This window comes from Leucopleurus acutus, assembly GCF_964270905.1.
Source record: "Leucopleurus acutus genome assembly, chromosome: 3".
NCBI lineage: Eukaryota > Metazoa > Chordata > Mammalia > Artiodactyla > Delphinidae > Leucopleurus > Leucopleurus acutus.
Window position 1 is genome coordinate 10,265,359 of NC_139145.1, and position 13,823 is coordinate 10,279,181.

Genomic DNA, 13,823 nt, shown 5'->3' on the forward strand with positions numbered 1-13,823 from the left:
CGGGCTTAGTTGCTCCGTGGCATGTGGGATCTTCCCAGACCAGTGCTCGAACCTATGTCCCCTGCATTGGCAGGTGGATTCTTAACCACTGCGCTACCAGGGAAGCCCGAGAAATATGTTTTATTTGGCAGAACTTCTGAGGACTCAAGCCCTGGAGACAGCTTCTCAGATAACTCTGAGGGACTGCTCTGAAGAGGTTAGGGAGGAGACAGAATACATAGGAATTTTTACAATAAAAACCAGGTAGTTGGAACATGAAAATCAGGTAGTCTGGTTAATTAAAGAAAACCAGATATCTCAGGTTAACGAATTTAGCACTTTTCCATGTACAGGAAGATGCAATAATCTGGGCTCACTGAAATCGTTCCTTTGATATGCACCTTAACTTACTATCCTTGATGGTCCTTACTATCTAGGACCAGTATCCTGCTCTTCTCCATCCTGAATCCCCTCAGGGAGCACCCTTGGGGGTGGCAGCAGCACTTGCTGGCTAGATGGCCCCAACATCCTTTGTTTACTGATATGGCAGATAACAGTCTTCATCCACAGTGCAAAGGTCACTAACTTTTCACAAGCATAACTCTAAGTGGTTTTATTGTTTGTTTTTGTTGTCGTTTGCCTGTTTTTGGCCACACCTGGCAGCACGTGGGATCTTACTTTCACAACCAGGAATGGAACCTGCGCCCCCTGCATTGGAAGCACGGAGTCTCAGCCACTGGACCGCCAGGGAAGTCCCCCTAAGTGGTTATTTTAATAAATGTCCTGAGAAAACCTTAGCAGGAACTAAGAGTGGAATCCTAAACTCAAGTCTTTATCTAAATGTCCAGATTCTGGGTGTGAGCAGGGTTATCATACTGTAAAATGCCTAGGCAGTGACTAGGAAAGACAAAAGCAGTTTTTTGAAAAGTGGTTTTTCTCACCACACCCCAGACATAGTGAAACCTCTAACACATGTCCTCAGATTGGGCGCAGCTTTGGGTAAACCCGCTGTATCCTGGGATGACAGGACCATTGGTGAGGCTCTCTTGCTCTTTCACAGACCTCACCCAGTGGTGAAATTAAATCAATCTGTGGCTGATGGCTTGACTGTTTTCACCGAAACGGAGCAGAGAGGGGGAGGAGAGCAGGAAAGGGCATAATTTACTCTCCAATTTATTCAATGCAGTTATGGTTCCTTTGTAGAAATATCTCCCAAAATCAGTATGTGATATTTGTTTAACCCTTGGAATCCTCCTCTCAGCACTCTAAGTTCCCAACTCTACCCAGAAAACTAGGCAGTGTACAGGTAGGCTACTTTCATTAAATACAGAATCTACTCCTAACTGATTTTCCACTTTTTTGCTAGGGTCCTTTGACTTCCACTTTTCATAATCTTTTGCCAGGCACTTTAATTCTTTGGAAAGGTAGTCAGAGCTCGCTTCCCACCCACCCACCTACACCCCACCACCCCGTACTCAGGAAAAAACCTCTGTGCCAATCCTGGAGCTGTTTGGGGGTAATAGGAAGCCTCTCTGAATGACAATCCCATCCTAAGAGCCGAGTGCTCAATGGAGGGGAGACAGCAGCCAGTGGTCCTCTTGGTTGTATCTTCAGGCACCTCAGGAATGACTTATGATACAGCCACCTCACCTGCTGGGAAGAGGGCAATCAACACCCTGTACTGTCAGTGCACACAAAGGCATCACCTCTGTTCCATGTGTAGGGAATAAAAGAATCGTGTCCCAAGTTTGTAAGAAGAGTCATCCAGCAAGTATTAACCCCCAGCAACAGGCAGTGGGGGCCGGTTTGAAAAGTTGAAGTCTGTTCTTTCTAGGAAAACAGTCCTCTTGAGTGGGAGCTGCGGTAACATTGTGCCATGTTTTCTAGGTCACAGTAGTCTAAAGTGGAATCTTCAGCAACCTAAGCTGAGAGGAGCTAGAGAGGGAGTGAAATAAAATGCGTATTTTATGGCAAGTCAAGAAAAGTTTAAACAAATTCTTCTCTGCCCTTGGCTTCCTCTCTCCTCCCACTGTGCATTGTGTATCTGCATTATGCATCAGCTGGACCTCCCCCATCAGCAGGAATGTCTGCTCAACCATAAAGAGTAACATTTTTCTAGCATCAACAACTCCTTAAAAGATAACATTTCTTCTTGATCTTGTAAGGGGTCACATGACCCACCATGATCCTGCTTAGATCTGGATTATGTAAACTGTCAATAATATGTCATTTGATGTACAGCCCTCTACCTCAAAAACCTTATATAACTGTGCCTTGATTTCTTCTTTTTTTTTTTTTCCGAAGTGTAAGCTTTTACTACTCCAGCACAGCTTGGACTTCACCAATGCCTACCTTCGTGGGGCATGTAGTGTGACTCATGATTGCAGACACAGCCTGTGCTACAGCTCTGGGCTACTTTCAAAGACATTCAGTTACACGAACCGTGACCTGCTTCTAAAAATGTGAGTCCCATTTTCATTTTCCTTCCTCTCTGCCTTGCTCCCTACTTCCCGCCTTCTTGGGACTTCTCACTGTCTGGGTAACAACGCTTGGGCCTAGCCAAACCTGGGGTAGAGAGACCCCTCTGTCACAAGCAGTGCCCGGGCCTGAGGCTGAGCCTGGCTTGGGGCAGCACCAAGGGGTGGCCTGTTAGGCTAGTTCCCTGCTCCCTGGGGAAGCCTGCGGACACTGGCCTGATGGGAGGCGCTACTGCACTCCCTGGGGCCTCTCAGAACTCCCACTTCTAGTTAGTGGACCGAACCACGGGACAGCCACACCTCACTTTTCCTTTTCCCAATTACAAGCAGCTGGGAGGGCCCCTGGCCTCATCAGCTCTGTCATCAGAGTGGCTGCTTTTCCCCAGGGCTTCAGCAAAGTCCGAAAAGAAGGGCTAAGGGCTGCTGCTGTAGGCCTGGGCTGCAGAAGCCTGGCCCAGCTCTCAGGGGAGCTGGCACCCCGCTAGTCCCACTGGACCACTCACCTCTCCTCCTTGGCCTGTGTAGCCAGCAGCCTTCAGACCTGCCCTCCTCCCCGCCACCGGCCCCTCCAACGACATCGGCTTTCCTCTCCCGCGAACGCTGGCCTCAAGGCAGGCTGTTGAGAAGTCCTGCCCTACTGACAGCTGGCAGCAGTCAGCCCGGAGGGCTCTGAGCCCTGCCTGCGCCCACACCCCAAGAGCAGCAGGGCCACCACCTGCCCTCCTCCGTGAGGACGGAGCCCCCACCCCCCTGCCCACAGACTGCAGAGGGTTCGCGAGCTGTGAGAACTTCCAACCATGAGAATTTTGACCTCCGGGTTTAGGGATCTGACCAGATGGACAGTTCAGCTCTGAAACTCATCACTCTCTTCGGGGCCCTGCCTGTTCTGTTGTTCCAGGCCCAAGTCTGGGAAGGAGCTGGACGACAGCAGCTGCAGGCTGTCTAGGACCCCATCCTCGTGCAAGGCCAGCTTCTGCAGCATCTTCTGTTGTGCTGGCGTGATGACGTTCTGCGGGGGCTGTGACGACATCGAGCCGCCCAGGAGTGATCCTTCCATAGCTGTGGGCTGGAGCCCCGGGCCGCTCCCCCAGCTCGACTCTCGGGTGGTACCCCCTTGAGTGCAGCCAGCCTGCCTGAGGGGTGCTGGTGCACAAACGGCGGCCCCTGGGCCAGAGCTGCCTGGCTGGGCTGGGCCCAGGGGGCAGCTTGGGGTCAGCAATGCAGGGCAGCAGATAGGCCGGACATGCTCTTGTCTCTCTCCACGGGCTGGCTGGCACCTTTCTGCAGCCGCTCTGGAGCCTGGGCCAGGCCTCCCGAGGGCGCTGCCAGGGGCTGCCATGGGCTGGCACCGCTCAGGGCACTGCTGGTGGTGGACACGTAGGAGTTCTCTTGCAGGGAAGGGGTTGGCGGCTGGCGGCCTCTGGCTCCAGAGATGGCCCTGCCACTGCTGCCTGCAGCTTCTCCAGCCTCTGGTACATCTGGCTCGTGGGAGGGTGGTGGTGGGGGCGGTCTCCTCTTGGTCCGGTTGTGCAGGCAGCAGCAAGCCAGATGGCCCAGGGCCAGGCCCAGCTCTGGTGGGCATGGCCCGGGCCTGCGGTCCAGGTGTTTCTTGTAGATTTGGGTGGAGATCGGGGCTGCTCAGGCATCTGCAGCCAGACCTGCTTGGAGTGTGGTCTGGGTGCTTTTCAGGGCCACCCCAGCCTCCTCGGCTTCCTCTTCAACCAGGTCTTTCAGATACTTGGTCTGGGCACCGTGCATCCTCACGGCCCTCCAGCCTGTGCCGTGACTTCTAACGAGCGAAACAGTTCTCAGAGCTTTCTGAGATGCTCTTCCCAGGTTACGATCCTCAAATTTGGCTCAAATAAAATTTTCCAATTCTTTCTTAGATTGACTGATTAATTTTTCATTCACAGGGAGTGCTCTTGGTTCAAATAACACAGACTCATATTTCATACAAATCTTTATGAGTTTTTCTCTTCTTCAAGTTTTATTGAGATATAATTGCATACATCACTGAAGGTGTACCACATAATAATTTGACCCACATACATCAATGCAATGCAAACTTATCACACTAAATTTAATGAGCATCCATCATCTCCTATAGATACAAAAATAAGAAATAGAAAATAAAGTTTTTCCTTGTGGTGAGAACTCTTAGAATTTACTCTCTCAGCTACTTTCATATACCACATACAGCAGTGCAAATTATATTTACCATGTTGTACATTACATCCCTAGTACTTATTTATCTTTGAACTGGAAGTTTTGACCTTTTGATTGCATTTATTGAATTCCCCTCCCCCACCTCTGGTAACCACAAATCTGCTCTCTATTCCTATGAGTTTGTTTGCTTTTGAAATATAATTGACCTACAACACTATGTTAGTTTCTCTTACACAACACTGTGATTCAATATTTCTATACATTTCAAAATGATCACTGTGATAAATCTAGTTACAATATGCCACCTTACAAAGATACTACATGGTTATTGACTCTTCCTAGATTTACTTGAACAAATGTTCTTCATCTGCTGTTTGCCTTTAAGACTATTTCCGGCAGCTTGAAATATTTGTTATTAAAATAATTTTCACCAGTTTTATTGAGGAGTGAGTCTGAAGACCTCCTCACACTGTAAGGACATCCTAATACATTTAGTATGAAGCCCATTCCAGTCAATAGAGAATGAAAGTGATAGCTCTAAAATCACTTGTCATTTTATATCTGATCAAAATTGAGAAATTTTATTTTTTATGATTTCCAAAATGATACTGAACACGTCACAAAATTTACTGTTTAGGAGATTACACAGAAAAAATGACTCCTCAATTATAAGGCACAATTTGATTTCTAATAGATAAAAATTAAAATACAATGTTAGTCATGATCCTTCACATAAACAGAACCATCATGATGCGTGTATGTGTTTATACACATATATTAATTTTCCTTTTCCTTTTTTTCCCTCTTTAAGAAAGTGGCTCATGTTCTTATGGAGGATTGGCTAAATAAAAAATATGCAATCGAGGGAATTCCCTGGAAGTCCAGTGATTAGGACTCTGCGCTTTCACTGTTGAGGGCCCAGGTTCAAACACTGGTCAGGGAACTAAGTTCCCACAAGCCATGTGGCGCAGCCAAAAAAAAAAAAAAATCAATCTAAATGGGCACGTTGGAAACCTAAGGGAAGAATTGTAGTTGAAGTCCAAACGCAGTCTAGTGGCAGAATACTTCTGGTTCAGGGAAGATCAGTTTTTGTTCTGTTAAGAACTACAGGGGCTTCCCTGGTGGTGCAGTGGTTAAGAATCTGTCTGCCAATGCAGGGGACACAGGTTCGAGCCCTGGTCCGGGAAGATCCCACATGTGGCAGAGTAACTAAGCCTGTGCACCACAACTACTGAGCCTGCACTCTAGAGCCCACGAGCGACAACTACTGGGCCCGCGTGCCACAACTACTGAAGCCCGCGTGCCTAGAGCCCATGCTCCATGACAAGAGAAGCCACCACAATGAGAAGTCTGCGCACAGCAATGAAGAGTAACCCCTTCGGGCTTCCCTGGTGGCGCAGTGGTTGAGAGTCCGCCTGCCGATGCAGGGGACATGGGTTCGTGCCCCGGTCTGGGAAGATCCCACATGCTGTGGAGCGGCTAGGCCCATGAGCCATGGCTGCTGAGCCTGCGTGTCTGGAGCCTGTGCTCTGCAACGGGAGAGGTCACAACAGTGAGAGGCCCGCGTACCACAAAAAAAAAAAAAAAAAAGAGTAGCCCCTGCTTGCCACAACTATAGAAGGCCCGCTCACAGCAACGAAGACCCAATGCAGCCAAAAAAAAAAAAAAAAAATCAGAGCAGAAATAAGTGAAATAGGGACTAAAAAAACAGAAAAGATCAATGAAACTAAGAGCTGGTTCTTTGATAAACCTTTAGCCAGACTCATCAAGAAAAAAAGAGGGCCTAAATCAATAAAATCAGAATGGAAAAAGACAAGTTACAACCAATACCACAGAAATACAAAATAACATAAGATACTAGTATGAACAATTACATACCCATAAAATGGACAACCTGGAAGAAATGAACAAATTCTTAGAAATGTACAAACACCCAAGATTTAATCAGGAAGAAACAGAAAAAAAAATTGCTAATTATCAGGGAAATGCAAATCAAAACTGCAATAAGGTACCACCTCACAGCAGTCAGACTGTCCATCATTAAAAAGTCTACAAATAACAAATGCTGGAGAAGGTGTGGAGAAAAGGGAACCTTCCTACATTGTTGGTAGGAATGTAAATTGGTGCATCCACTTTGGAACACAGTATGGAGGTTCCTCAAAAAACTAAAAATAAAGTTGCCATATGATCCAGCAATTCCACTCCTGGGCGTATATCCAGACAAAACTATAATTCAATAGATACATGCATCCCTATATTCAGAGCAGTGCTATTTACAATAGCCAAGACATGGAAACAACCTAAATGTCCATCGACAGATGAATGGACAAAGAAAATGTGGTACATATAAACAAGGGAATACTACTCAGCCAGAAGAAAGAAGGAAATAATGCCATTTTCAGCAACATGGATGGACCTAGAGATTATCACACTAAGTGGAGTAAGTCAGAAAGAGAGAGACAAATACTATATGATATCACTTATATGTGAAATCTAAAATATCACACAAATCAACATATCTACAAAATATTATATATATAGGATGGATAAAAAAATGGTCCTACTGTATAGCACAGGGAACTATATTCAATATCCTGTGATAAACCATAATGGAAAACAATATGGAAAAGAATATATACATATATATAACTGTGTCACTTTGCTATATGGCAGAAATTAACAAAACATTGTAAATAAACTATTCTTCAATAAAATTTTTTAAAAATTAAAAAAAAAAACAGGAATAGGGGACAAGGTGCTATGCCTATTTATATACACTGGTTACTCTATGCACATTAAAGGAATGGAGAAGGTGTAAAAAAAATGACACAACTGAATGTATTTAGGAAACAGAAATAGACTTACAGACATAGAGAACAGACTTGTGGTTGCCAAGGGGGAGAGGGGGTAGGGGGAGGGATGGATTGGGAGATTGGGATTAGTGGAGGCCAACTATTATACATAGAATAGATAAACAACAAGGTCTTACTGTATAGCAAAGGGAACTATATTCAATATCTGTGATAAACAATAATGGAAAACAATATGAAAAAGAATGTGTATATGTATAACTGAACCACCCTGCTGCACAGCAGAAATTAACACAACATTGTAAATCAACTATACTTCAATAAGATAAACATAAAAAAAAAGAGTATAGTGTTTCAGAAAGAGATCACTGGCAAAGTAGTCCTATCTTTCTCCCTTGCCAGCTTTGTATTGCCTCACAATTTACCTAAATTTATAGACCTCAGTTAAGTCATTAAAATGATTTCAAAAATATTACCTAGTATACTAAGAAGTGAATTTATGTATTTTATAACCCTATCTCTAACAATGATAAAAGATAAAATGCAAAACCATAAAAATGACCAATAGTCCCCTCTTCTTACTAATATAATTGAACGAAGCTTCTTACTAATTAAGTTTATCTCCACAAAACTGTTTTTGCCTTCAGGAAAATGATTATGAACACCAACGATAAAATAAACTGCCTGAAAGCATTCAATAAAGAAAAATGTCTTGCTATCTTGTATAGCAATCAAATCCTCTAACACAAGTGAAAATGCTATAAGAAGTCCTCTCAAGCACACTGTTACTATTATACACCACAGTCGTATAGGGTTTGTAATCGTTTTTTTAAATTGAAGTATAGTTGCTTTACAATTTTGTGTTAACTTCTGCTCTACAGCAAAGTGATTCAGTTATACACATAGATATTCCTTTTAGTATTTTTTCCATTATAGTTTATTAAAGGATACTTAATACAGTTCCCTGTGCTATACACTGGGACCTTGTTGTTTGTCTATAATCATTCTGAATAGAATAGTTTTAATCACATACAATAAAATAAACACATTGAGGGATTATATTGAGCTAAAAGTAATACGAAACATGCATAGCCATCCTGACAGAAGGAAGGTGCTTATTCTCACATGGAAACAATGGGTCAAGGAAGCCACTGCACAATGAAGCAGAGAAACAAACTCCCATGTCATTCTTTCTGGCGGCACCATTGTGAATGCCGTGGTGAGTCAGGAACACGTACTCACTAGCACTGTTAACAGCATAAACTGTTTTCAACACAAATTAGACATTATAAAGATATAATTCAGAGAAGAGTGGAATCAGAGAATATTCCCAACCATAAAACACTGAAATACTTTCATGGTGGATATAAGAAGACTTACAGAAAAAATTCAAACTCTGATGGATCTTTTATGTGGAAAGTGTGAAGACATCAGGGGAAACTACACATCTATAAAAATGGTAATCAAACACTTGTTGGTGGTGTTGACAATACTCTTGACTATAAAGACACAGAATCTGGAAAATAAGCTGGAAGATGGTGTCATTGAAGCTCCTATGTGTCTGCCTCTCTCCCAGTCTGGGGACTCCAATATCTAAAGAATGTCTTCTTTGCACCTGCTTTAAAATCACACAGGTGAATTATTGGTGAATGCTGATATGGAACCAAAAAGAGGATGGATTCTGGAAGGTCTAGGTCTTAATATTACTCACAGGCAAGATATCTCCAACTCCAGATTTTTTGTATTATCACAAGCCTCATAGTCTATTCAACTAATATGAGTGAGAAGGAAATACAAAAAGCAAATAGGAAAAATCATAATTTACATAACAGTATGCTCTTTGACATCCTAGCCATACATAAAATTTATTCCAAGTGTTCAATAGAATGGAATGGAAAAAGGCTCCTATACGCACCACCACAAAAAAGGATCTTTCTCAGTAAAAAGGGTGAAATAGGGATTTCCCTGGTGGTGCAGCTGGTGCAGCAGTTAAGAATCCGCCTGCTAAAGCAGGGAGCACAGGTTCGAACCCTGGTCTGGAAAGATCCCACATGCCGCAGAGCAACTAAGCCCGTGCGCCACAACTACTGAGCCTGCGCTCTAGAGCCCACGAGCCACAACTACTGAAGCCCACGTGCCTAGAGCCCGTGCTCTGCAACAAAGAGAAGCCACTGCAATGAGAAGCCTGCGCACCTCAATGAAGAGTAGCCCCCACTCGCCACAACTAGAGAAAGCCCACGTGCAGCAACAAAGACCCAACACAGCCAAAAATAAATAAATAAATATTTCTAAAAAGGGTGAAATATATATAATGGATTATGAATATCCAGGAACTGCCACACAATACTACTAGAAAAATTCCAACAAATACCAAACTGCCATTTTTCAATGTCCCATTAACAGAGAATGAATAGAACATTATAAAAATTTAAGCCTAATTGCATATTAGAAATACACGTAAATTCACCCATGGATCCAACAGGCTTCAAATGTAAAGAGAAAAAAATCATTGTCTGATTAAAGGAAAAATAAGTACCTTTGAACCTTATGTATTATTGTTGAAAGACAACTTATGGAATTAACTCACATTAATATTTATCTCTGAAATTAGTATAAATCCATCGTTCAAGGATACACATGAAGAAATACCCTTAGTAAAAACAAAATATTCATAAACTTTTAAAACAACTGTTTCATATTGAAGGTTTTCTGGAACATCAGGCACGGAGTACTTTCTATCTACTTATCTCATGTTACTACTATTTATACTTCTTTTCCATGGGAGTTTTCACATATAATGATATGGGTCAAAGTGTTTCTCAGGTTTTTTTTTAATTAACATATTTATTGAGGTATAATTGCTTTACATTTTGTGTTAGTTGCTGATTCACATATAACAATGTGAATCAGCTATACATATACATATATCTCCATATCCCCTCCCTCTTGCGTCTCCCTCCCACCCTTTGTATCCCACACCTCTAAGTGGTCACAGAGCACCAAGCTGATCTCCCTGTACTATGCGGCTGCTTCCCACTAGCTATTTATTTTATATTTGGTAGCGTATATATGTCAATGTCACTCTCTCACTTCGTCTCAGCTTACCCTTCCCCCTCCCCGTGTCCTCAAGTCCATCTCTCTGTCTGGTCAGGGAACTATGAGATGTGGCAACTATGAGTTCGCATACTGCAACCAAAGATCCAGCATGCCTCAATGAAGATCGAAGATCCTGCATGCCACAACTAAGACCCAGCACAGCAAAATAAATAAATAAATAAATATTGGGTTGGCCAAAAAGTTCCTTCGGTTTTTAAGTAAAAATGAAAGACACATTTTTCATTTTCACCAAAAACTTTATTGAACAGCATATTCACCATTTTGTTCCATTACCTTCTGCCATTTTTCTGGCAACTTCATAATTCCATCTTTCCAAAACTTTTTATCTTTTTGAGTAAAGAACTGTTCAAGGTGCCTTTTACAGTCTTCCAGGGAATTGAAATTTTTTCCAGTAAGAGAATTTTGTAGAGACCAAAATAAATGGAAATCCGAAGGTGCAATGTCTGGTGAATATGGCAGATGAATCAGAACTTCCCAGCCAAGCTGTAACAGTTTTTGCCTGGTCATCAAAGAAATATGTGGTCTTGCGTCATCCTGATGGAAGATTACGCATTTTCTGTTGACTAATTCCGGATGCTTTATGTTGAGTGCTGCTTTCAGTTGGTCTAACTGTGAGCAGTACTTGTTGGAATTGATCATTTGGTTTTCCAGAAGGAGCTCATAATAGAGGACTCCCTTCCAATCCCCCCATATACACAACATCACCTCTTTTGGATGAAGACCAGCCTTTGGTGTGGTTTGTGGTGGCTTGTTTCACTTGCCCCACGATTTTTTCTGTTCCACATTATTGTACAGTATCCACTTTTCATCACCCGTCCCAATTTGTTTTAAAAACGGAACGTTTTCATTACATTTCAGTAGAGAATCGCACGCAGAAGTACGATCAAGAAGTTTTTTCTTGCTTAACTTATGTGGAACTCAAACATCAAAGCGATTGACATAACCAAGCTGGTGCAAATGATTTTCAGCACTTGATTTGGATATTTTGAGTATGTAGGCTATCTCCCACGTGGTATAATGTTGATTGCTCTCAATTAATGTCTCCATTTGATCACTATCAACTTCAACTGGTCTACCCCAATGTGGAGCATCGTCCAGCAAGAAATCTCTAGCATGAAACTTGGTAAATGAATTTTGCACAATATTTTTTTGCTTTTCAGTTGCGTTTTTGCCTTTCTTGAAATAATAAAGCATAATATGCCGAAAATGTTACTTTTTCCCTTACATCACCAATATTAAAATGGCTACACAAAAATTCACCAATTTTGATTTTTTTTAAATGCATACTGATATGAGAACTGCCACAATACAATCTAACAAAATTGTTTCAAATGAAGTTAAAGACAACTTAGTGCTACTAGACCATTTTTTTTTAATTAAAAAAAATTTTTTTTAATTTATTTATTTTTGGCTGCATTAGGTATTTGTTGCTGCATGCAGGCCTTCTCTAGTTGCAGCCAGCAGGGGTTACTCTTTGTTGTGGTGCGTGGTCTTCTCATTGCAGTGGCTTCTTTTGTTGCAGAGCACAAGCTCTAGGCATGTGGGCTCAGTAGTTGTGGCTTGCAGGCTCTAGAGCACAAGCTCAGTAGTTGTGGCACATGGGCTTAGTTGCTCCACGGCATGTGGGATCTTCCCAGACCAGGGATTGAACCCTTGTCCCCTGCATTGGCAGGCAGATTCTTACCCACTGTGCCACCAGGGAAGCTCTGCTAGACCATCTTACAGAAAAAAATGAACAAACCTTTTGGGCAACGTAATATTTTTTAAAAACTTACTCACATTGCATAATGATTAAATGAAGAAAGCTACAAGGTTTTTCTGAATATTCATACATAAAAAGGATACTTTAATATATTCTTTGAGAAAATGAAAAGTAACATTTGTTAGCTAATGAAAGCTTCAAAAAGAGTTGGTAAAATATTTGAAAAGACTACAAAAACTACTGTTTCACAAAAAATTCAAACAGTTCAATCATGTAAAATAAAAGACAATAAAAAACATGTTGGGGGATTATATTCAGCTACAAGTAACAGGAAACACCCATAGCCATCTTGACAGAAGGAGGTGCTTATTCTCACATGGAAACAATGGGTCACCAATGTCCCTGTGCAATGCAGTAGAGAAACAAACTCCCATGTCATTCGTTTTAGTGGCACCTTTGTGAATGTTGTGGTGAGTCAGGAACACATACTAGTATTACTAGTATTATTAACAACATAAAGTGTTTCCTACACGTATTAGACACTATAAAGATATAATCCAGAGAGGAGTGTAATCAGAGACTATTACCAACCATAAAATACTGAAATAACTTTCAAAGTGGACACAAGAGGCATTACAGAAAAAATTCAAACTCTGATGGATCTTTGATGTGTAAGCTGTGAAGATATCAGGGGAACCTACATGTCTATAAAAATGGAAATCAAGCATTTTTTGATGGTGTTGAGGACACTCTTGACTACAAGGACACAGAATCTGGAAAATAAGCTGGGAGATGGTGTCCTTGAAGCTCCTACGTATCTGCCTCTCTCCCAGTGTGGGGAATCCACTATCTGAAGAATGTCTTCTCCGCATCTGCTTTAAAATCGCACACAGGTGAGCTGTTGGTGAATGCTAACACGGAACCACAAAAGGGATAGATTCTGGAAAGTCTAGGTCCTAATATGACTCATAGGCAAGATATCTCCAACTCCAGATTTTCTGTATTATCACAAGTCTCACAGTCTATTCAACAAATACCAGTCAGAAGGAAACACAAAAAGCAAATAGGAAAAATCATAATTTACATAACAGTATACTCTTTGACATATTAGTCATACATAAAATTTATTCCAAGTGTTTAATAGAATGGAAAATGGGAAAAGGCTCCTATACACACCACCACCAGAAAGGATCTTTCTCAGTAAAAAGGATACAATATATACAATATATTATATACCTAGGAACTGCCACACAAAACTACTAGGAAATCCCAACAAATACCTAACTGCCATTTTTCAATGGCCCATTAACAGAGGATGAATAGAACATTATAAAAATTTAAGTCTCACTGCATACTAGAAATACACTTAAATTCATCCATGAATCCAACAGGCTTCAGAAGTAAATAGAACAAAGTAACTATCCAAGTAAAGGAAAAATCACTACCTTTAAACGTTATGTACTATTGTTGAAAGACGAATTACAGAATGAATTCACATTAATATTCGTTTGTGAAATTAGTAGAAATCCACCATTGAAGGATACACTTGAAGAAAGATCCTGAGTAAACAGA